The following is a 23,376-nucleotide window of genomic DNA, read 5'->3' as shown; positions in this document are numbered from 1 at the left end:
GCTCCTCTGCCCATGGAATTCTCCAGGCAAGAACACTGGAGTGGGTTGTCATTTCCTACTCCGGGAGATCTTCCCAACCCAGGCATCAAATCTGCGTCTCTTGCATCTCCTGCATTGGTAGGTGGATTCTTTACTCCCGGCACCACCAGGGAATGGGGAGTTATTTTTTTAAAAACATTTATTTATTTAGCTGCGCTGGGTCTTGGTTGTAGCACAAGGAATCTTTGTCTCTACCTGCAGGATCTTTGTTGTGACGTGAGATATCTTTTTAGATGTGGTATGTGGAATCTAGTTCCCTGACCAGGGATTGAACCTGAGCCCCCTACATCGGGAACTCAGAGTCTTAGCCACTGGACCACCAAGATAGCTCTATCTCATTAAACAACAATGGCAAAATGGCTCCCTATGTGAGCAACGGCCACTTGGCCAAAGTGACAGCCTCTAGAAGATATTATATGAACACGCACTTACAGACACATACATGCCCACATGTATGTACCCCATATGACAGATCTTAAGAATTTCTGCATATACAGATGTCAACAAAGTGACAAATCCTTCTCCAAACTGATAATCTACATTCCTGTCTAGACCCACGCATGGACTGACCAGGTATAAGTCATTTTCATACCTAATGAGTTACTGTACATACATAAATACAGGTACACCAAGTGAGAGTAGACAAGTACACTCAATACTTCGAACTTGTACGTGTGTACCAACATCTTCATTAATACTGAGTGATCAATCTTCCTCTAGATATAACAAGGGTGTACAAATAGAGTGCTATATGATTAGATACTTCTCTTTTTCAGAGGTGAGAATATACATGAAAATGCACACATGCACACACACACACAGTAAATCCAGACTTCAGACACTTTCTTTGGTACCTTTGCTGCAATCCAAACTAGTGCCATAAGGTACTTAGAACATTAGCCAAGATGAAACCTTCAGGGCTGTGCACACCACTGTTTTCAAGTCTGTTCTTTCATGTGACATGCCAGCTGAAATTACTTCTACAACATGGTCAGAACCAACCTGGAAGGATTTATAATGCCTTGGGTTGCTATCGGCATATTTTTGAGAATCATCTCCAGACAGCAGTCAATTCTCTTCAGGTTGCAGGGATTGTTAATTCTTGTGCTTGCTGTGAAATTTTTTAGGGCACATGTCTAAAAAGGAAGGCTGCAGAGCTCCAAGCGTGCCAGGTATCACCAGCACGGTGGGCAAAGGAAGCTCACAGCGAGGTGTGTGCGAGAGCTGCCTGCCCCAACTGGCACTGGCTCCTAACTAGCTCCTCCGGCTGATCCCTGGCTGTAAGAGTACCTGACTCTTCCCACTCGTTACCAAACACAAGCAGCTTCCTGCAGACTGCGGGGAGGGAGGGACAAGTCATTTCCAGCTATACTCTGCCGGCAGAACTGTGATTATCGACGACTGCACCCTGAGCCTGGAATGTACCAGGTGCTCTGAGCGCTAGAAGGATGACAATGGCTACTGTCTTCAAGGGGTTAAGCAGGCCCTTTCCTGTTGGCTGTGCCTTCCCGGCTTTCTGGCCTAATGGTTTTATCCTTCTCTTCATCTTGTGACTCTCACTGAGCCCATCCTATGAATCATTTTCTTAGCTCCCTCTCTGATGAACACCATACTTGCCCCATCTTTCCCAATGCTGTGAATTTGAAAGGTGGGCAATTTTTAAGTGCTGTTTTGTTTTCCAGCCACTATATTCTGTATCTTTTAAAATTTTATGCAGCTTTCTAGGGAAAAAAAAAAATCTACTGGGTGCCGATAAATACACACACACACTATAAACCACATTTACAAACATCCTGGCACGTAGGCACGTACACAATATGGATTTACAATTTCAACATAGTGTGTGGCTTTTATTTGGGATGTTTCTAAGATCTTTATTTTTCAAAGGTTCACTGTTCTGTGTTGTACTCTTGGTAAAAAGAAGCCAGCAAGTAGGAGGATGTGGAATCACTGCAAAAAGAGCTGCAAAAGAAGATCCTGCGAAAGCCTAGGTAGGTAGCACTATGATTAACAGGGGCAGTGAAAGCAAGTTCCTCCCCACTGCATTTGGCTTTAGGGAGAGAGGAAGAAATACTGAGTTTCTGACTAGTACTTTAAAGTTTAGACAAAATTCTACCTAAATTGGCTGCCAAACCGACTTGTATCTGATGTTACTTCCTCACTGAGCCTGGCTCACAATATCAGCTTTGCTTAGTGTAAGCTGTTAGGAGCTATAAGTTAGAGGCTATAACTGAGTTTAATCAGCGCTTGGATTTTCCATAACTTACTGATATTTGGCCAGCTCCATTTTTAGAATATCCAGAGAGTCCTTGATGTCCATAAGGAGAGTGACAACTTAACAAATCAGTAGCTTTTGGGTACTTACGGAAAGGTTGAGAACAAGCCAGCTGCTTCCTCTACTGGAGGTGACGCATGGTTAATTTATTTATTTTAGCATACAGTACACAGATGCGGCTGGGTTGTTAATTTTGCTTTGCTACCAAGAGTTACAAGGTATCAGCTATCGGCTGATTTATTTGAAATCCTCCCTGGAAAGCATCAGAATTTTAATTGTTTCCTGAATTTCTGCAACAGAAGAAGAATGGATGTCACTGGAAAATGCCCTGGGTCCCTGCTGACTGCAACTAACTCCCAGTGACTGATTTCCAATTGATACAGATGAGGCCTGAGAGGCGGTGCACACAGATACGCCCACGGGAGCCCAGCAGCCCAGTAATGACTAAGGGAGATGATGGGGGAGACCAAACACTGTTTTCCAACCGCTCCTCATGTGCACTGTTCTTCTCAACAGATGTAACCGCCGGGGCCCGACGTGGATGCTAGCGGGAACAGATGGTGCCACGGGGCAGCTCTCTGCTCCCTGCTCCCTGGGTTGGGCTCTGCAAGATGGAGACAAGGGCTTGTGTGTGCCGTGTGCAGGGGTGGGGCGGGGCTGTTTTCTCCAGCAGCAGGTAAAATCCATTTGTCACACCAGCTCCAACTGGGTTTTCAGCACAGAAGTTAATATCTGGAGCCAATGAGGCATTCTGTCCCACCGCTGTGGGGAGGCAGGGGGAAACCTCCACTAACTGTGTCCTCTGAGAGGAGGGAGGGATAGGAGAAAGGAAGGGGGTGGTGGGTCAGAGAGGCAGGGGGAGGCCTCGAAAGGGAGGGACACACATGAAAACATGGGCCAGGCTTGCAGCGGCTTTAAAGGCTTCGCTTTTTTTATATTGCTTTTAAAACAAGATGGCAGGCGGAGAAGGGGGAAGGGAAAAGATGAAAAGAGTGTTTTCTCCTAAATACCTTCAGGGGAAGAACTTGCTGCTGCCACCAGGACTACGACCATCACCATTAACAACACTAAAATCATCAAGACCCTCCACCCCCCACCAAAAAAATATCTTCAGGAAAAAAAAAAGCAAGCAAGCGTTTTCTTGCTCTATTCTTAACAGTCTTAGCAATCTCATAAAAGCAGCCTCTACATATTCACTCAGTCTGAAATATGAACGCACACAACAGCAATAAATTTCCATTGCCTCCAACTCTGAACACGGCCAAGGTATGTGGCACAGAGGGTTTTTACGAGCAGGCCTTCAGCTGCCAGGATCCCACCTTCATAAAGAAGAGATTTTAGTCCATTCTGTCTATTTATTTTGTGTAGAGAAATCAAGGGCAATAAACCATGAAGAAATTCACTCTACCTTATTCCATTTCACACTTTTGTCAACCACGCTTTATCGAGTATCTGAATGAATTTTTAGCACCGTGCCACAGACTGCTTCAGTCTTCTATCGTATGCTGGGACTCTATCAATCTGATAACACTTGGGAGTTCTGAGAGATACTCAGCACTGAAGAAAAACAGCTTTAAAGTTTAGTCATTCTGATGGAATGTAAAAGCTTATATCAGTGACAGGTTGACAGAAAAAGCTGTTTTCCTTTCCATTTCACAGACTTCCACGTATGAACGCCATGAAACATGTCAGGACTTTCTCTGAGTCTATGAAGACAGAGATGGCATCTGCTCCCAGTGGGAAGCCCTTCTAACCAGTAATACTATAAAATTTCATGATTCTGAATTCTGACTGACATTCAAAAGGGCAGGGAGGAGGTGTTTACTGTATTTTATAGAACAACATCAATTGCTTGTCTTAGCACATAAATATAGTTTTACGGTATACAATGCCACCTCAAGCCTCTTTCCTCTCTCCCTTTCTCTCTTGCAGGGAAAAAAAAAAAAAAAACCAAAAAACAAAAAAACACATAATCCATTTGTGTTAACCAAAGAGGTTTCTAATTTCCTGCTGTGGATAGGATGGAGCTGATATTTGCATTTTCCCTGAACTAGACACATTTCTCGAGTTCTTCAGGAAGCTGCCGGCATAAAGGGAGAGGGTTTCCATCAGTTCCACGGCCAATCTATAGATTGTAAATTGCAGCAGAAAGTGTTGCTCCAATTTTAAACTATGCTGCTGCCCTCCAATCCCTATTGAATTTGGGTAGAAGCAGCAGTTAGCGAAAATGTTCATGAAACTCAATTCACTCAGTTTCCATTATGGTGGTGGTATACTCCCTCCCCCCATCCCCCCGCCCAACAATATCATCTTAGGTGGAAAAGATGATGAACCATATGCCCTGAAATATGTAACAGTGATGTGCTTCTCTCATGGCTCAGTGGCACCAAGAATCTGCCTACCACGCAGCAGAGAAGGGTTCAATCCCTGGGTCAGGAAGATCTCCTGGAGAAAAAAATAGCACCCACCCCAATATTCTTGCCTGGGAAATCCCATGGATGCAGAAGCCTTGCGGGCTACAGTCCGTGGGGGTCGAAGAAGAGCTGGATATGACTTAGTGACTAAACAACAGTAACGACAAAGGGGGAGGTCAGGAAATGTAGGGACCTGCAAGACAGCCAAACAAGCTCGAAGGGTGGTAAACTGCAAGGAGGGGAGAAAAGACGCGAAAGAAAGAAGACAGGCTTCCTCATATGCATTCCCACAAGGGCACCGGGACCCCTAAATGGGGCCAAAAAAGAGCCTTTAAAGGTGAAAAGATCGCATACGACAAAAACCGTGGCCCTCTGAAGTTCAATCCTGGCCCACAAACATCATTCCTTAGTATTTACTTTTGTGAAAGGGGGTGGTGTCGTTTTAAAAAATTGTCAAAGACGACTCTTTCAAGAGGACAGGGTTACAAGAAAAAACGCTGATAAACACTTGTTCTAAGTACATTAAAAATGCAGTGCGTGCCTGCTAAGTCATTTCAGTTGTGTCAGACTCTCTGTGGCCCTGTGTAATATAGCCCGCCAGGCTCCTCTGTCCAGGGTATTCTCTGGGCCAGAATACTGGAGTGAGTTTCCATGCCCTCTTCCAGGGGATCATCCCAACCCAGGAATCGAACCTGTGTCTCTTATGTCTCCTGCATTGGCAGGTGGGTTCTTTACCACCAGCACCACCTGGGAAGTCCATGAGCCCAAACACCACAGCAGAAGAGAACTCCGTATAAAATGGCCATTGCTGCAGAAGAAAGGGGTGAACTGTCGTAAGCTTGTGTTCAGCCGTGCTGGCTAGGATGTGACTGATGACGCTGGCATGTGATAAGCTCACAAAATATTGGGTCTGAAATGCATTTCCTCTTCCTCACAACTCTTTGAGATAAGTTTCATTGCCTGTAATTTACATATGAAAATACTAAGACTCGGAGAGCATAAGTGGTCTGAGGGCCACACAGCAGCTGAGAGGAGAAGCTAGGACTTACACTTAGGTTTGGACCCTGACAGATTCCAACCACCCCTATTACAGGCTGAAGGTGGAGTGACACATGATGAATTTTACACTTGAGATTTAGAAGGCGTTCTAAAACAAGAAAAAAGGAAGACCTCAGAAAGACAGAAAATGCATGTGAAGATTAAGGAGAGAGGACATACAGAAGATACTCAAATTTGCCTTCTCTTAAAAAATATTACAACTGCTACCCATGTCACCAAGTTTTCTGGACTCATTCCTGCTTCTTGTTTTTGAATCTGGGTGTGAATATTTTCAAGCTTTTCCCCAAACCAATTCTTTAAGAGTCAGGCCAGTAATCTGACATCTTTGAACACCTTCCAACATCTCTCTCTAAACCCAAAAGTTGAACTGAGAGGACTGCAGTATCTACACAGGCTTAAGAGGACCCAAACGTCTAGCACATACACAGAGCTGTAATGAATTTTGTATCAAAACATGCTGCCAAGCCTTCCTTATTTATTCTATTGTGGCTCTGCTCAGCTTCTTTGGTAAATAGGACCTTACAGGAAGCCAGAGAGAGGCCTTATTCTTCATCTCTTCTTTAGTAATTTCTTTCGTTGAGAGAGTTAAGCTTGGGGGCGGGAATGGATGGGAGACTTGAAATCCCAGAGTCGGGGTGTCTTTGGGGCATATTTACATTTGAGGATGCTCACTGGAAGGCAGATCCTTGGCCAAGGCAGGCAGTCAGACAGATGCCAGGCAGACAGCCGAAGATCTGATGAGAGAAAGACCCTGCTGCTTTCCAGTTAGTTTCGACATGCAATGCCAGGGGATGGCATTTACATTAGCAACCACCACTGAGCGCAGCAGTGGGACCCAAGGTGCAGGATGGGTGGCGGGACCCTGGCCAAGTCTCCTGACATAACTCCAAGTATTGACTTGGCTGGCTGGCTACATCTTTGCCTGGGATAGTGGTGGCAAGACACTGCAGAGTGTTCTTCCTGGTGCTGCGGAAATCCCCATGTCCTGCTGTCTTTTCTTCATTTTGTGATCCTATACCCTGCCCGCAGCGATGTTTCAGCAATTTTGCAACTTCTGAGCAGGTGGCTCAATAAAAGTTTACTTGTAAATAAGGGGTTAGGGCACCTTCCTGGGAAATTCTGGTGCACAGACCCACCCCAAAAGTCCTAGTCAGCATATAAATGCCTTAAAGGGCAGAATTCATTAACAGAATTAGTTCACCTGTACCCAAGCTTCTTCTAACTTTAACACCTCAACAGGATAAAAATATTTAAAACTCAAACTAGAAATGCCCACAATGAAAAAGGTACATCTCTTGAGGTGCATCCAGAGGAGTACATGAGTTCCCTATCAGGGGTCCCCAACCTCTGGGATCTAATGCTTGATGATCCGAGGTGGAGCTGATGTAATAATAGAAATAAAGAGCACAAGGAATGTAATGCACCTGAATCATCCAGAAACCATTTCCCCACCCCTGCCTGTGGAAAAATTGTCTTCCATGAAACTGGTCCCTGGTGCCCAAAAGGTTAGGGACCACTGCACTGATGCCAGAGGAAAAACTCAGTAATTATTCTAACAGTTAGCAATTATGGGGAATCAACTATACACCAGGTTCTGTAATGGTCCCATCATATTTAATTCCCAATAATATGCTTAGGAGATAAATATGATTACCTTCCCTTAACAACTGAGGCTGAAGCTTAGAAACTGAAGGTCAAACAAATTGCCCAAGGTCATACAGTGAGAAAGTGGGATGAGAGTTATGCCCAGGTCCATCCCTAAGTGACTCTTCAAACAACTGCTCCTTCTACATGCAAGACTTTCTCCACTTTAACAGCCTCTACCTAAGTGAAGTGAAAGTCGCTCAGTCATGTCTGACTCTTTGCAAGCCATGGACTGTATAGTCCATGGAATTCTTCAGGCCAAATACTGACTGGAGTGGGTAATCTTTCCCTTCCCCAGGAGATCGTTCCAACCCAGGGATCAAACCCAGGTCTCCTGCATTGCAGATGGATTTTTTAACAGCTGAGCCACGAGGGAAGCCCAAGAATACTGGAGCGGGTAGCCTATCCTTCTCCAGCAGATCTTCCCAACCCAGGAGTTGAACTGGGGTCTCCTGCATTGCAGGTGGATTCTTTACCAACTGAGCTACCAGGGAAGCCTCCACCTAAACAAGGTCCCATAAAAGAAGCCCCTCTGGAAGAGTGTGCTGCACTCTATACACCAAAACACTAGGTCAGATCTCCTTCCCAAGAGCCCCTGAGCTGTGCTGATTCCCTAGTTAGGGATCATTTCTTGATGCTTCAGTTTCCTTACTCAGAAAGTGAGATAAGTATTTAGGCTAATCAAAGATAAAAATGTAAGCTTTATAAGTTAAGAAATGGAGTATTTCCTGGCACATCAATAAACAAGGATGTCACAGCCATCAGTGATCCCAGCCTTCCAAATGTGAATCTCTGAGACCCCAGGGCGTCCATGAAAAACAGTACGTGCAATCTGGTAGCTTTCAGGCTGCCACCACTCCCTATGGTGAGCAGTGAGCAAGGACATGAGGAACTACGGATGTGAAAAGTCAAATCGCAGGATGCTGGCCCCAGACAGCTGAGATGTACATGAAAGGAATGATTTCAGTGAGCCCATGCTCTTGTATCTTCCCATAAGCAGAAAAGTGCTCAGTTCCATAATTTGAGATATCTGGTTTTCCTTAGCTAACAATAATCTTTAGATGTTCAGACTACCTGCTCCCTCTTCCCTGGTGGCTCAGATGGTAAAGGGTCTGCTTACAATGCAGGAGACTCAGGTTCGGTCCCTGGGTTGGGAAGATCCTCTGGAGTAGAAAATGGCAACCCACTCCAGTACTCTTACCTGGAAAATCCTATGGGTGGAGGAGCATGGTAGGCTACAGTCCATGGGGTCGCAAACAGTTGGACACGACTGAGCGACTTCACTTTCACCTGCTCCTTGTTGCAAAGTTCTATATAACTGACTCTTTCCGCCACCTCCTTGGAACAGTTCTTTCAGGGTCCCCTGAGATCCTGTCTCCCGGGCTTGAAGTCCTAAACATTCCCACTGAATAAAACAGAACCTTCCATTTTTCAGTTTTGAGTATTTTAAGTCGACAATGTGTTGTCCCTATTTGCAGTGAAAGGTGATGCCATGTTAGCCTCGCAGAGTGCCTTCTGAGACAGACTGCTGGCCCTAGGTCCCCACGCAGCCACGGTCACAACTGAGGCTGGCCAGCGTCAGGAGTGGCCAGTTTTTATGACAGCCACTTCAAGAACCACAGCTTCACAGCACCACAAATAGAATCTCTCTGTAATTCTCTACTTCCTGGGTTGATACAAACACCCTTTCTCTCCATTGTTGCTCTTTCAATTTGTTTTCGTTTAGTTAAGATGTGCCAATTGCAGGGCACCCTGGAGGTGCCTCCAGAACACACCATCCTATTTTCACAGCATGAGATCACGAAATCAGGCAGAATGTCTGGAACTTTGGGGGGAGCCAGGACCCCAAAGCACTATAATGATTTATAATACCTCATATTTGGCTGTGCTGGGCCAAAAATGTGTACAGAAGGGTTATGAGCTGATCAGAAACCTGGGGGTAGCCTATCATAGTAAAACTCCCACAGTCCCTCTTGTCTGGTGTGCATGTATGTGTGTATGCTCAGTCGCTCTGTTGTGTCTGACTCTTAGGGACCCCATGGACTGTAGCCCACTAGGCTCCTCTGTCTGTGGACTTTCCCAGGCAAGAATAATTTCCTGCTCCAGGGACTGAACTCACGTCTCCTGCATTTCCTGTATTGGCATGTGGATTCTTTACCACTGTGCCACCTGGGAAGCCCTCTCTTTGTCTGCTACATCAGCTCAAAGACACTAGAGTTTAGAAAGGAGATTTTTAAACGTGTGTGTCTGTGGAGGACTGACCCATTACATGAGCCTGCCACGCAGCCCCGGGTGACAGAACTGCCCCATGCACTCGACCACGCCTGTGGGACAGCTGTTGGAGCAAGAGCTCTGCCCGCCTGTGAGCAGGTCTTCCCCAGCTCCAAGCTCTCCAGACGGCAGGGAGACAGCAGTGTCCTCACGCCTCTCCACCAGCTCTTCTTTGACCTCCACCTGCGCATGACCACTAGACAGAAGCTTTCTCTCTGGGTCCCTTTATTCTCTCCGCAGTGTCAGCTGTCTTCTCTGACCTCCTTGGGGTGGCCTTTCTCATGTGCGTCTGTAGGGGAGCTCCTGCTCCCCAGCTCCCGGGGCTGCTCCCCACCCTGCTGTCAGCTTCAGCCCTGTCCTTCCACGTGGAGCTCAGCCCCGCCCCTCCCTCCTGGTCTCACCACGCCCCCTGCAGTACCATCTCACGGTCACAGAGCCGGGTCACCTGGAGGAGCTTCTGTCCCCTCAACTCCACGTGAGCCGCCCAGGGAGGTGCTGATCTGCCCCCTCCCTGCTCTGCCTCAGGGGCTGAGAGAGGAGAAGGGTGTGGGAGGTGAAGCTGCAAGGGGGGAGCAGGTGTGTGTCATCTGAGTTGGGGCCCCTGGAGACTCTGTTACCCCTCCCCTTGAGCTGTGGAGAACGCGGCTCTCAACCTTGGCATTATTTGTTAAGTCCCATTTCTCTCTCATGCTCCTCATCAGATCGGCTACCCAGTCCTTGCTGACTGCCTCTCAAAAATACCTCCCCTGTCTGATGCCTCCCTTCCGATCCCACAGCCCCCAACCTCATTATCTCCTGCCGGGAGAGCTGTTGCAATCGCTTGCTAGCAGGTCTGTGAACCTCCAGGCTCTCTCGGCTCCAATCCATCTTGCGCACTGCTGCCAGATTAACCTTCCAAAGCAGTGCTTTCTAAACTTTGGCGTGCATGAGAATCACCTGGGGAGCTTGTTAAAAATACAGATGCCTTGACCCCAACCTATAGATTAGGATTGAGCAGGTCTGGGTGGGGCCCGAGGTATATGTATTTTTAACAAGTTCCCAGGTGACTCTGAGGTCGTCAAGGTTGGAGAATCTCTGGCACAGCTCTCGCCATGAGTGCTCCCTTCAAAAAAATAAGTTTCAAAGGCTCTCCACTTCTTACCCATCTCTTTCAGTCTTTACGGCTTGGTATACTCACGCCAAGTCTACCCTTCAACCCACTCTACCTCAACAGGAACCGCATCCCATGCCGAATCCTGATTGCTCACATCTTCCCATGCAAGCTTTTCACTTCCTTGTCTCCTGACCTGTTCAAGCTGTTTCTTGTGCCCTGGGTGTTCTGCCTTATTCACTTCCAGCAGACACTGGGAGGTGTGGGACCTGGAGGCAGAAAGACCACCTGGGTGGGGACAATGCACCGTCGTACACCTTGGAATGGAAATCCAACGCACAAAGAAGGGATATCTACATTGACACAAAATAAATGCTCCTTTATTCTTCAAGGTGACATTCTGAAACATGAATTTACCCAAGGTTGCTCAACAACATAGAGAGAGATGCTGATAATCACACCTATTTGAGCCCCAATCCAGGATTCTTTCAACCTCATCCTATTTGCTATCATTGTAGTTAAAGCTGATATAAGGAGCTACCCCAGGTCATGGTTACTTTTCAACCTGTGAAGATAAATCAGAGTTGACTTATTTGTATTCCTTACATAGTAGGGCTTGTGACCAAAAGCTCATTTTGCCCACTGGGTGCTAAAGGTTAGGAGTACTGTTTATAGCAATGGAAGAGTTTCAGGAGCTCTCAACCAACTTCCACTTTCCTTATTACCTGGAGTAACCAATTCTTTCTGATACGCTCTCTGTTCAGCTTACTGAGTGCTACCACACACACTACATACATCTTTGCATCCAACTGGCTAAATAATTATGTAGAATGAAAGAAGATCAAAAAAGAATACACATTATATAATACGCTAAACATGTAATCTGAATGACAGTAAATTTAGCATAATTGCAGAATATATAGAATATATAATTACAACATATTCTTATTATATATAATTGAAAATCATTGTACAAAAATTAATTGTACTAGCCAAATATAATAGAAACAATGAAATTGAATTGAAATTTTAAAAGTTGGGTCTGTTACAGTAATTTCTCCAAAATGAAAAATTTAGGGATGATTCTGACAAAAAACCTAAAGATCCACGCATTGAAAAATATAAAATATTCCTGAGAAAAATTAAAGACAACCTAATAAATGGAAAAATACTTTGTTCATGGGTTGAAACACACAACAACATAGGCAAAACTCGAAATAATTATATAGAAAACATGTAAAGTAATCTGTGGTGACAGAAAGGAGATGAGTAGTTGCTTTGGTGGTGGGTGGGATTGGTGGAATGAAGGGGAGGAAGTGACAAGCAAGGGGCATGAGGAAACTCTGGAGTGACAGGTATGTTCATTAGCCTGATCGTAATGGTGATATGATGGATGGTACATACATCAAAACTTACCAAATTGCACATGTTCGTGTAGTTTTACATCAATTACACTACAATAAAGTTGTTTTTTAAAAAAATTAAATGTTGATAACGTTTCCTTTTTTTATGACTTCTTCCTTTAAATGGCTTTCTCAGTTAACTAACTACATACGTCACTGGTTAAAAGGGCTCTTCCTCTATGTGTAACGAAAATGGCCTGAGAGTGGAGAGCGATCATCATTTAGAGCTAAAACAAACCCTGGAATTATCTAACATGATGTATAGATTAAAGAGCTGAGGTTGAAGAGAGTTCAGTGAGGTCACCAAGGCCGTACAGGTGGTTGAAGAGCAGAGTTGGGTACACACTCCCAGGTCCCCTGGCTTCTGATGGCTCCCTGAACCCATATCTGTATTCCTCTACAAAGTCTGGCAACCAGTGATCATTCTAGAAGCAATCCTCAATGAAGCAAAGTTGTCTGTCTAAAATCCTATCTACATGAAGAACATGGCAGCTGAAAGATGACCAGCTATAAATAAGCAAGAGTGCTCCCACCAAGGACACAACCATGTTGGCACCTTGATCTTGGAATTCCCAGCCTTCAGAACTGTGAGAAATAAATTTCTGTATTGTTTATAAGCCACCCTGTCTGTGGTATTTGTAGCCTGAACAGACTAAGACATACGAAGTAATGGAAAAAAATCTATTTGGCTAATTTGAGATCATTATATCAGCAAAGAGTGAGAAATTATACACAGAATACATGACAATCTGAATGGATAAAGTGAAATGATTGTGAATAAAAATATTACATTTGCTATGCCCAATTCCATCATATAATAAAATATATGTTGGCAACTTTGCTTTAGGAAAAAAAAAGAACACGGCAGCTGACTGCTGGGACCACCTGAATGAGATAAGCTCATCAATGGGACCAGGGATACAAACCTTTTTATACTCTGCTCAGCTACACTCTCTGGTCCACAAACATAAGATCCCTCTATTTCTTTCCATTACCAGTAGGATGGCCTACTACTGATGACAGTGTTTCTGGTTAAATTTCATAATGGGTAGAGGCCAGCAAGGATGGAGGAATGGAGCACAGATGTTGAAGACAGGTAGTTTTGGGATCAAATCTCCTTTTTTTTTTTTTCCCATTAAGATCCAAGCAAACTTGGGTCAAGTTAACCTCCCTGAACTTACTCTTCTTTAAAGGTGAGATAATACTCATCTCATTGAATCATGAGGGATTATTAAATGAAAGCAAACAGTGTCAGTCGGACATGTAATACTTATGTTCAACCAGTGGTAGCTTCTAGTTAGTGAACACTGTGCAGTCTTAGGATCATGATTAGCCAGTGATTACCATGACTACTTTATCACCCTGGGCTGTAGCAGAACTCGGTCCCCACTCTCTCCTATGGTCCTCCCCACGCCTTCCCCACCACTCTTGTTAATATTCTCTATGCTACTGAGAATCACTGTTTTATCTCATGGGCCTCAGCGAATGCTGGGAGTCTGCCTTATCCCTTAGAACTTCAGACCATAGATTATCTTTCATTCACCTCATTTTTTTGCTGCAATCTAGTCCTTCCATGGATAAACCAAAGACTAAGTCAGCAAAATCCAAATGAGTGACTGAGAGTATAGGGGACCCAGCAGCTTAGCTCATTTGTAAACAGCCTGGGCATTCAACTTCAAATGCTTAGGTTCATGTCTTAGCTCCACCAAGGGACAAAACCCCTCATGCATCAGTCTCCTCATCTTTAAAATGGGGACTACCTCAAAAGGTTGTTGTAAGAACGGCACAAGACCATGCAAAGCTGCTGGCACACAGGAAAATGCAAAACAGGGTCTGGCAGTTATTATCACTTACTGCTTCCATAGGGACAGGGGAAGAAATGAAGAGGCCTAGGTAAGGTGAATTCTCGAGGGAACAGAAAATAGCCAGCCTTTCAAAACAACTGGTAAAATCTCCAGGGAGACAGGTAGCAATAACAACCATTAAGGCTGTTTGTGAAGCCGCTTTCAAAGAGGGAGCTCTAGTGGAAGCCTAGATGAATAGAAAGGGTTCCCAACCCTTGCTTTCTTTTTGCCACAAAGATGTCAAGGTGAATGAAGAAGATGCTTCAAGCTGCTGCATGCTATGAGGTGTCAATGGCTCACCCTCTGTCTGGTGTTTGATAAAAGACAGCCTGAGCACAAGGGAAAAAACGGGGAAAGTGAAGAAGGAAAAAAGACAAATTGGATGCTCGACAAGCTGGCTTTCAAAGGAGACAGGTATTAAAGTTTAGAAGCGGGATGCTGGACTCCACGTTACAGAAAATGAATGATTTCAAACGCGGAACATATTAGTCGCACGCTTTGGCACCAGCGACTGGTTAAGAGCAAGAAAGCAAAAGAAGAGCACACAGAGTCCCTCTTGTGTAATCAGGCTGCGTTATCCACTCCATGAGGACAGAGAACAAGATCAAAGAAGAGGCGTTTGTGGGACAGAACCTGCCCCAGATGACAAGGAGCCAACGCAGAGAGTGGGCCCAGGCTTTCTCTGCGGCTCCAAAACACCCCTTTGTGAGCCGGTCTACTTTCCGTGACCCCCAGAAAGTACCAGGGAAAGACTGTGCTCATGCCTCAGGACAAACCAGCCCACGGGGCAGATGGCACCCCCCAAAAGCTGCACTCTGGTGAGGACGGCTGGTGAACCCAACAACCCCCTCGCCCTGCTCTTCCAAGCCGGCACACATGTGCTGGGAATCTCCTGAAAACAAGTTCCTCAAGAAGACATATGGTGCTTACTTGCTAGGAAAGAGTGCTAACAAGACAAACTGAGAAGGAACAAGGGAGAAAGCTGACTGAGTTTTTCAGTCCCACGAGGAGGTGAGATCTGGGCAGGAGGACTTGACGGCGCTGCTGGGAGAAGGCCTGGCTCAGACGGAGGAGCTCTGAGTTCTGTCCTGGGCTCCTCCCTGCAGGTGGACAAGCAAACAGCGCACCCTCAGGTCGGGAGCTGGAGGGGGTCACTGGAGGGGCCACTGGAGGGGCCACTGGCCCTGGGCAAGCGGCGGCCTCTGAGGTTTCATATTCTTAGGGGTAAAGAAGGGCCTCAGTGGAAAACCCCTTTAAGCTTGACTCCATGAAAAACACTCTCTAAATCATCCGAGAATCCAGTCCCTTTCTGATCCCAACTGAAAATAGGAAAATGAAAACCTCACGTTGCTGAGTGTGTCGAGGGGCCCACGGGTATCTGGATATTTATGGGAGACGATGGGGTGCAATGGCAAGAGCGTCCCAGTGGCCCATTGAAGCCCATCTTAAGGACAGGCTATGGTTAGCAGGCGGAGGCAGGCTGAGTATGCATCAGTTGGTTTTCAAAATATGTTATTTACAATACGCAGCAGATGTTCTTTGAATTCTAATGTGAAAATACAGGCTTTTTATTTTTCACTGACAGACTAAAAAGTACACTTAATATAATAATCTTGCAAAGTCCAAAGATTACCTCACAGTTTGGAAACTACTATGTTGAGTCATTAGTCCCATTACTCAGTATTTTCAAAACTCACCAGATAAATATGGTACGCTGAGACTTCCTGGTAACGACCTTCTATTTTTCGCAAGGAAGAACACAGCAAGGCTTCCCAGAAGCCTCAATTAAATCTGGAAAATGTTTCTAAAATATTCTGAAGCACAACACATGCACACATGCTGAAGTGTTTCTGGAGATCTTTGCTGGCAGATGAGTTTCTCCTGTCATTCGTTCTTTAAAAAAAAATATACTGGGTGCCTCCAAAGGGCTAGGAAATACATGAGGCTTAGAGAACGCAGAGACAGGAGCATGAAACAGTTCCTGCCCGCAAGGACATTCCTGTCTACACGGAGGAAGAGCCAAGTAACTGCACACATACAAAATTCTGGGGATAACAAGCTCTATACCCTGCTTGGCCCAGGATACCAGGAGGGAGGCGGGTACTTGAGCCCTTACGAAGGCGATCAGGCAATTAATCAGATCATGGGTGAGTAAGAACTTGCCAGAGGAAGCTTGTTACAGAAGGCAGGAAGCGCTGGGTGGAGCCCCACATGGCTGGGAGCAACAGGGATGCAGTGAGCAGCCCTCAGGGAATGGCAAGGGAGGGAGGGGGCACAGGTGGCTGGAGAAAATCTGAGTGGCAGTAAAATACACATGGAAGACTTCCCTAGTGATCCCAGTGGTTAAGAATCTGCCTTGCAATTCAGGGTCCATGGGTTTGATCCCTGGGCAGGGAACTTAAAATCCCACATGCAGTGTAACTACTGACCTCAAGTACTCTGGAGCCTGCAGCCTGTGTGCCACAACTAGAGAGTCCACTGCACAACTGAGACCTGACACTGCCAAATAAATATTTAAAATAAATAACTATTCATGGAAAATAGATGGGGAAAAAGTGGAAACAGTGACAGACTTCATTTTCTTGGGCTCTAAAGATCACTGCAGATGGTGACTGCAGCCACAAAATTAAAGAGAGTCATAGTTTTTCCTGCTCCCTGGAAGAAAAGCTATGACAGACCTAGACAGCATATTAAAAAGGAGAGACATCACTTTATGACACAGGTCCATAAAGTCAAAGCTACGGTTTTTCCAGTAGTCATCTATGGATGTGAGAATTGGACCATAAAGAAGGCTGAGCACCAAAGAACTGATGCCTTCAAATTGTGGTGTTGGAGAAGACTCTTGAGAGTCCCTTGGACTATAAGGAGATCAAATCAGTCCTAAAAAAAAAAAAAAAAATCAACCCTGAATATTCATTGGAAGGATGGATGCTGAAGCTGAAGTTCCAGTATTTGAGCCACCTGATGTCAAGAGCTGACTAACTGGAAAAGACCCTGATGCTGGGAAAGACTGAAGGCAGGAGGAGAAGGGAACGACAGGGGATGAGATGGTTGGATGGCATCACCGACACAATGGACGTGAGTTTGAGCAAGCTCCAGGAGTTGGTGATGGACAGGGAAGCTTGGCGTGCTGCAGTCCACAGGGTCGCAAAGAGTTGGACACGACTTAGTGACTGAACAACATGGAAAAGGAATTCAGGCTCTGGAATCTAAACGAGCTCTCTTGAGCTTCCCACTGTGGGCAATTTGCTGCTATTTCTTTCTCCCGTCAGAAAAAAAACGATAGGAAGGATGCAAGTTTGTCATGAAGCGAGAGCACATGACAATGTCTGGCACACAGTAGGGGTTCAACTGCTTCCCCCCTTAGTGTTCTCAGAGCTCTGCATTGCAAATGCTCCCTGGCAAATTATTCTTCCTGGTCTCACCTGGAAGAATAAATTATAGCTAGGGTTGACTCCTCTTCTAGAAATTGTTCAACTGATACCCTGTGATGGTGATTCTGCAAATTTTTCAATAAATACCCTCTCACTGTGAGGGTCTGAATGCTACAAAAGGTTGTTTGTATAAAATATTTAAATGTGGGGACATTTTGGTATGAGTTTCCTTGGCACTTCATTTGTATATAAACCAAGGAGTTCATTCATTCACAATTACAACCAATACACTTGGAGCATCTAAGGCAGTGGAAGGTGCTGGAATGGTTTCTAGGCACCAGAGCTGCCCTCAAAGTGTCCTCACCAAATGGTGTGGGAAAGAGACCAGCAAACACACACACACAGCATGTTTGCTGATGTCATGACAGGGGACTCTTTCTAAATCAGTGGTCCTCAGCCTTCACTGCAAATCCAAATAACCGTATGCAGGTCAGAAAGCAACAGTTAGAACTGGACATGGAACAACAGACTGGTTTCAAATAGGAAAAGGAGTATGTCAAGGCTGTATACTGTCACGCTGCTTATTTAACTTATATGCAGAGTACATCATGAGAAATGCTGGGCTGGATGAAGCACAAGCTGGAATCAAGATTGCCAGGAGAAGTATCAATAATCTCAGATATGCAGATGACACCACCCTTATGGCAGAAAGCGAAGAAGAACTACAGAGCCTCTTGAGGAAAGTGAAAGAGGAGAGTAAAAAGGCTGGCTTAAAACTCAACATTCAGCAAACTAAGATCATGGCATCTGGTCCCATCACTTCATGGGAAATGGGTGGGGAAACAGGAGAAACAGTGACAGACTATTTTTTTGGGCTCCAAAATCACTGCAGATGGTGACTGCAGCCGTGAAATTAAAAGAAGCTTGCTCCTTGGAAGAAAAGTTACACCCAACCTAGACAGCATATTAAAAAGCAGAGACATTACTTTACCAACAAAGATCCATCTAGTCAAAGCTATGGCTTTTCCAGTAGTCATGTATGGATGTGAGAGTTGGACTATAAAGAAAGCTGAGTGCCGAAGAATTGATGGTTTTGAACTGTGGTGTTGGAGAAGACTCTTGAGAGTCCCTTGGACTGCAAGGAGATCAAACCAGGTCATCCTAAAGGAAATCAATCCTGAATATTCATTGGAAGGACTGATGTTGAAGCTGAAACTCCAATACTTTGGCCACCTGATGCGAAGAATTGAATCATTTGAAAAGACATTGATGCTGGGAAAGATTGAAGGCAGGAGGAGATGGGGATGACAGAGGACGAGATGGTTGAATGGCATCACTGACTCAATGCACATGAGTTTGAGTAAACTCTGGGACTTGGTGATGGACAGGGAAGCCTGGTGTGCTGCAGTCCATGGGGTCACAGAGAGTTGGACATGACTGAGCGACTGAACTCTTCTCACTACAGTAATTACATGCTTCAAATCCTTGCCAAAGTGCCAAGTGTTTTCCTGTGGATTCTCAGATTTTATTATCAAAGTCATCCTAGGTCACCTAGAGCAGGGGTCATTACTTTTATTTTACAGATGAGGGAGGAGGCCCAGGCACTTGTCCAGAGACCCGTGGTTGTTTGAGAGTGGACTCAGTGCTGGAACCAAGGTTTGCTGACTTCTAACTTTGACATTCTCTCAGTATGTCAGTGTTTCTCAAAATGTAGTCCTATAACAGCAGCCTCAGCACTCCCTGGAAACTTGTCAAAAGGCAAATTCTTGGGCTCCACCGCCGATCTACTGAATCAGAAACTCCTGAGGTGGAGCCTAGCATGTGTTTCAACAAGCCTTGCAGGGGACGCTGATGCACCATTGCATTTCGCTATGCTGACTCTTTAAAACATCTTTTGCATCCAGCTACAAAGCTACTGGTATTTCCATGAATGCATAACACAATTAAAGATTCTATCCTTTAGTGCAGGCGTCCCTAACCTCTGGGATCTAATGCCTGATGGTCTGAGGTGGAGCTGACATAATAATAATATAAATAAAGTGCACAATAAATGTAATGTACTTGAATGACCCATCACTCCATACTGGTCCATGGAAAAACTGTCTTCCATGAAACTGGCTCCTGGTGCCAAGGAGTTCAGGGACTGCTGCTTTATGGTGCATTCGTGAGTTATAGGACCACTGAAAGGTAGGGGAAATGTGCGGGCTGGTGTGGACTCTTGAATGAATCCGTAAGCAATGAGAAAGCACATGCCCTCCTTTACCCCTTATTCTCCTGAGAAAGATTAGATGGAGATAGCTGAGATGTAGCATCATCTAAAATATGCATGTCTGTGTCTGCATTCTCTCAGATAGGTTTCAGAAAAATTCTCTTAATTTGCAGGCAGTGAAGATTTGATGAATAATTCTAGTCTTTTCAACATTGCACCCATAATTTCTTGCACTGAAAAAGTTACTGTGAAATAGAAAATGAAGTCTTTCACTGGTACCAGCCAAACCTACAAAGTGGCTCCTTTATGATGAATTCATGAAAAATTTAATGTTATGAGAGGAGAGGAGGGTATTTACAGTATCTGAGCTTCGTGAAGTAGAACAGGGAGCCAAAGTATGATTTCTTCTTGGCTCCCAAGGCACATGGCACACAAAATGTTTCTATAAAGAAAGAAAAAAAAGGCAGATTTGGTTCTGAGTTCAGTGAAATATCATGATTTCCATTTGGCTGTTTTGTCGCAGTTGCCTTTTTAGGCAAGTTCCCATTTCAAGGAAAAGTTTGGAGCTCATTAGAGTCACCGACCTCCTTCCAACAGACTATGCCATTTTGAGAGAATGCTGGGCTTGCCTGCCATGTCCATGACACCAGACAGGTGCGTGGAGCTGCCAGACTGGGCTGGCTACATGCGATGCTGGCATCTGTGAGATTTTCTGCAAACTTCATTTCTTCCTGGGTTGGCAGCTATAGGCACTGAACAATTGCGCGAATGTGTATTTTTTATGTTCCCACCTGCAGACAATCCACTGACAGTTATATAGAGTGGCTGGGGTAAGCTGGGGTCCCCACTGTACAAAAGATTTAGGATCTGAATGGTGGATCATCCCACACCCTAGCTACATTTGTTTAAAGCTAAGTTCTAAAGAAAGTCAGATATCAAAACTTAAGATTCTAGAGTACAGGAGCACAGTGCCAACCTAAAAAGGAATTGCAGAATTGCATAAGACGAAGGGACCTTGGCTAAACTGAGCGTTTCAGCCGCTCATTGCAATGAAACATCCTACACCTGGTTGGCCAGCTTGCTGTCCCTGATCTCCTCTTAAACAATAGAGACAGTCAACACCATCTCGGAATGGATTTGTTGAATGATTTTTCTCTATAGTTTAGCATAAATTGCCTGTATGTTTTCAGTCCTCTGAGGAAATAAAGAATAAAAAATAAGATTTAATCTTCTTTTACATGATAGTTCTTCAAATATTTACAGACCGTCTACATGTCCCTGTGTTTAGGCACTGCCACTATCTAATCACCTAATTGGTTAAGTCATTAAAACTCCCCAGACCACAAGTTCTTCATTTATGAACTGCCAGGTATTCCAATAATTTCTAACCCTACATAGATAAAGAGAGGGTCATGTAAGCTGTGAAAGTACTATCAAATGGTATAAAATATTATGCAAATGTAAGACACTGCAATGATGATGATGCCAGGTTTGCTACAATTCTTTCAAGCTTCTTTCCTCTAAGTCTTGTACTTGGATTGATTGAAAAGAATAGTTCAGAAACTACTGAGAACTCTCTTGACACTGACATAAAGCCTGTCATCCACGAGTTTAGTTTATATCTCCTATATTTTATAGAGGTTAAAAAATTCATTCACTCAAGAAATATTTATTCATAATATACTACACTTACAGTACTCTATCAGCTGTTATAGGAGTTGCAACAATGAAAATGCAAGGCTTCCATCTTGGAGGACTGGATAAGACAAGCACATAAATAAGTGAAACACAAGACAAAGTGCTGAAAGTCCTTTCCCATCTCTTAATGTACACACACATACACACACACACACACATGGAATCCTGGAAATCCAAAGGGGAGAGAAATGCTATTACAAGAAGATATCATGAAAGAGAACGGATTTGAAGGATGACAAGATTTCAATAGAAATGGCAGAAATAAAGAACATCATTTTAGATAAAAAATACAGAATAAGCAAGGGCTTAGAAATGAGAACTTGTGAAGGTAAAAGAAAGACTAATCAGTGTTTTGTTTAGACTAGAACATAGAGAACAGGAAGAAGAGTACAAAATACACTTGGAATGGAAGGCAAGGTTCAGGCTGTAGAAGGCCTCACAAGTCAGGTTGAGAGTATGTTAATAGAACGTATTCAGTAGGATTAAAGGAAATTGAAAGCTTGTTGCCTAAAGAAATGACATAATCAAGTCGGTCAGAAGGTGGAAAGTATCTGGCAGCCCTATGTATGATGGAGTGAGGCAGAGATAGAAGGGCCTGGTTATAGTTTTGATAAAAGACAATGACGTGAATCTGGACAGCTGCATTGACCAATAGGACAAGAGATGAAGAAATAACACCTAGATAGAACAAATGGGCTGTTTTATACATGACAGCTGTCACCTATGGTGATCAAGGAGTTGAAAGAAAGAAGTCAAGCTTTCAACCCTGGGTCACACTCTGGCTAGAATTAGGGAAGACAGAAAGCCTGCCAGGGTATGAGTTCTGTTTTGAGCAACGAGCGTTAAGAGTGGTGAAGACAGTTTTGGAAGTTATCCACACAGTTAGGAGCCAGATGGTGTTATGAGATTGGGAAGGGAAAAAGTAAGGAGACAGATATAAGAGGGGGCATCCATATTTAGGAAGGCATTGAGCATTGGAGCCAAAGGTAGAAGAAGCCAAAGAAAAAAGAATGTTTCAAGATGGAGAGATAGGAAGTGTGGTTCTATGCACACTGATGATAGGAATCCCGAAAGGTTACTGGGCTCGGCAAATAAGATGACACCATGAACCACTAAGAGAGGAATTTCAGTCAAGGAATGAAGGCAGAATTATGAGTGCAAAAAGTAAGGTGGGAGTGGGTGGAAAAGAAGCACCAACAGTGAGAGCAAACTGTGCTTTCAAAAGGTTTGACAGTGAAGGGAATGAGAAAAATATAATGGGAGCTTGAGGGGGCAGCAGGATTGAAGCAAAATTTTTTTTAAGTGTGAACTATTCAGTATGTTTATAGGTTAAAGAAAGAAAATGAAGATACTCGGAAGCTAAGTTCTGGAGGAACTGGAATAGAGGGCACAATGGAAGGAAAGGGTGGACACTTCATTATTTAGATGAAAGAGAAAAGGAAACAGGAGAAAATCCTGGGTAAACCTGCGCAGAGGGATAGGAATACTGACATCATTCATCCTACAGATAAGCTGGAGGTGAATTGATGTTTGAATCTATCAAGAATTTGAGGGTTGGTGAAATGACCGAAGAGAGGCAAAGATAAACAAGAGAATATGAGTTACTACCATAGGCGCTAATACTACGTGCATGCATGCTAAGTTGCTTCTGTCATGTCTGACTCTTTGCAACCCCATGGACTGTAGCCCACCAGGCTTCTCTGTCCATGGGATTCTCCAGGCAAGAATACTGGAGTGGGTTGCCATTTCCTCCTCCAGGAGGTTTTACTGACCCAGGGATCAAACCCGAGTTTCCTGTGGCTCCTGCATTGCAGGCAGATTCTTTACTGCTTGGGCCACCAAGGAAGCCCTCAAAAAGCAACTCATCCCCTTGCAACTGTGGCAGGACATGAACCTGCAATATTCTGATCTGAAGTCAGGTGCCTTATCCAGTAGGCTAATACTACACAAGGAAGTAAAAGTAGACTTGAGTGGTATATTTCAAACCATAAAACATGTCAAACCCAGAAGCCATCACTGGAGAGCTAGAAAAATTTTCCTTGGAGATCCCTAAGAA

General features: G+C 44.4%; 1 protein-coding gene across 1 annotated transcript in view; it reads right to left on the bottom strand.

Annotated features, from left to right (window-relative positions):
- Positions 1–23,376, bottom strand: part of AUTS2 (activator of transcription and developmental regulator AUTS2) — a 1,205,988-nt gene that overhangs the window by 384,551 nt on the left and 798,061 nt on the right. The gene's annotated exons all lie outside the window — the stretch shown is intronic.

The sequence above is a fragment of the Budorcas taxicolor genome, chromosome 2, assembly GCF_023091745.1.
Source record: "Budorcas taxicolor isolate Tak-1 chromosome 2, Takin1.1, whole genome shotgun sequence".
Taxonomy (NCBI): domain Eukaryota; kingdom Metazoa; phylum Chordata; class Mammalia; order Artiodactyla; family Bovidae; genus Budorcas; species Budorcas taxicolor.
The sequence above is the reverse complement of the archived record's forward strand: the minus strand, read 5'-3'. Positions and strand labels throughout refer to the sequence as shown.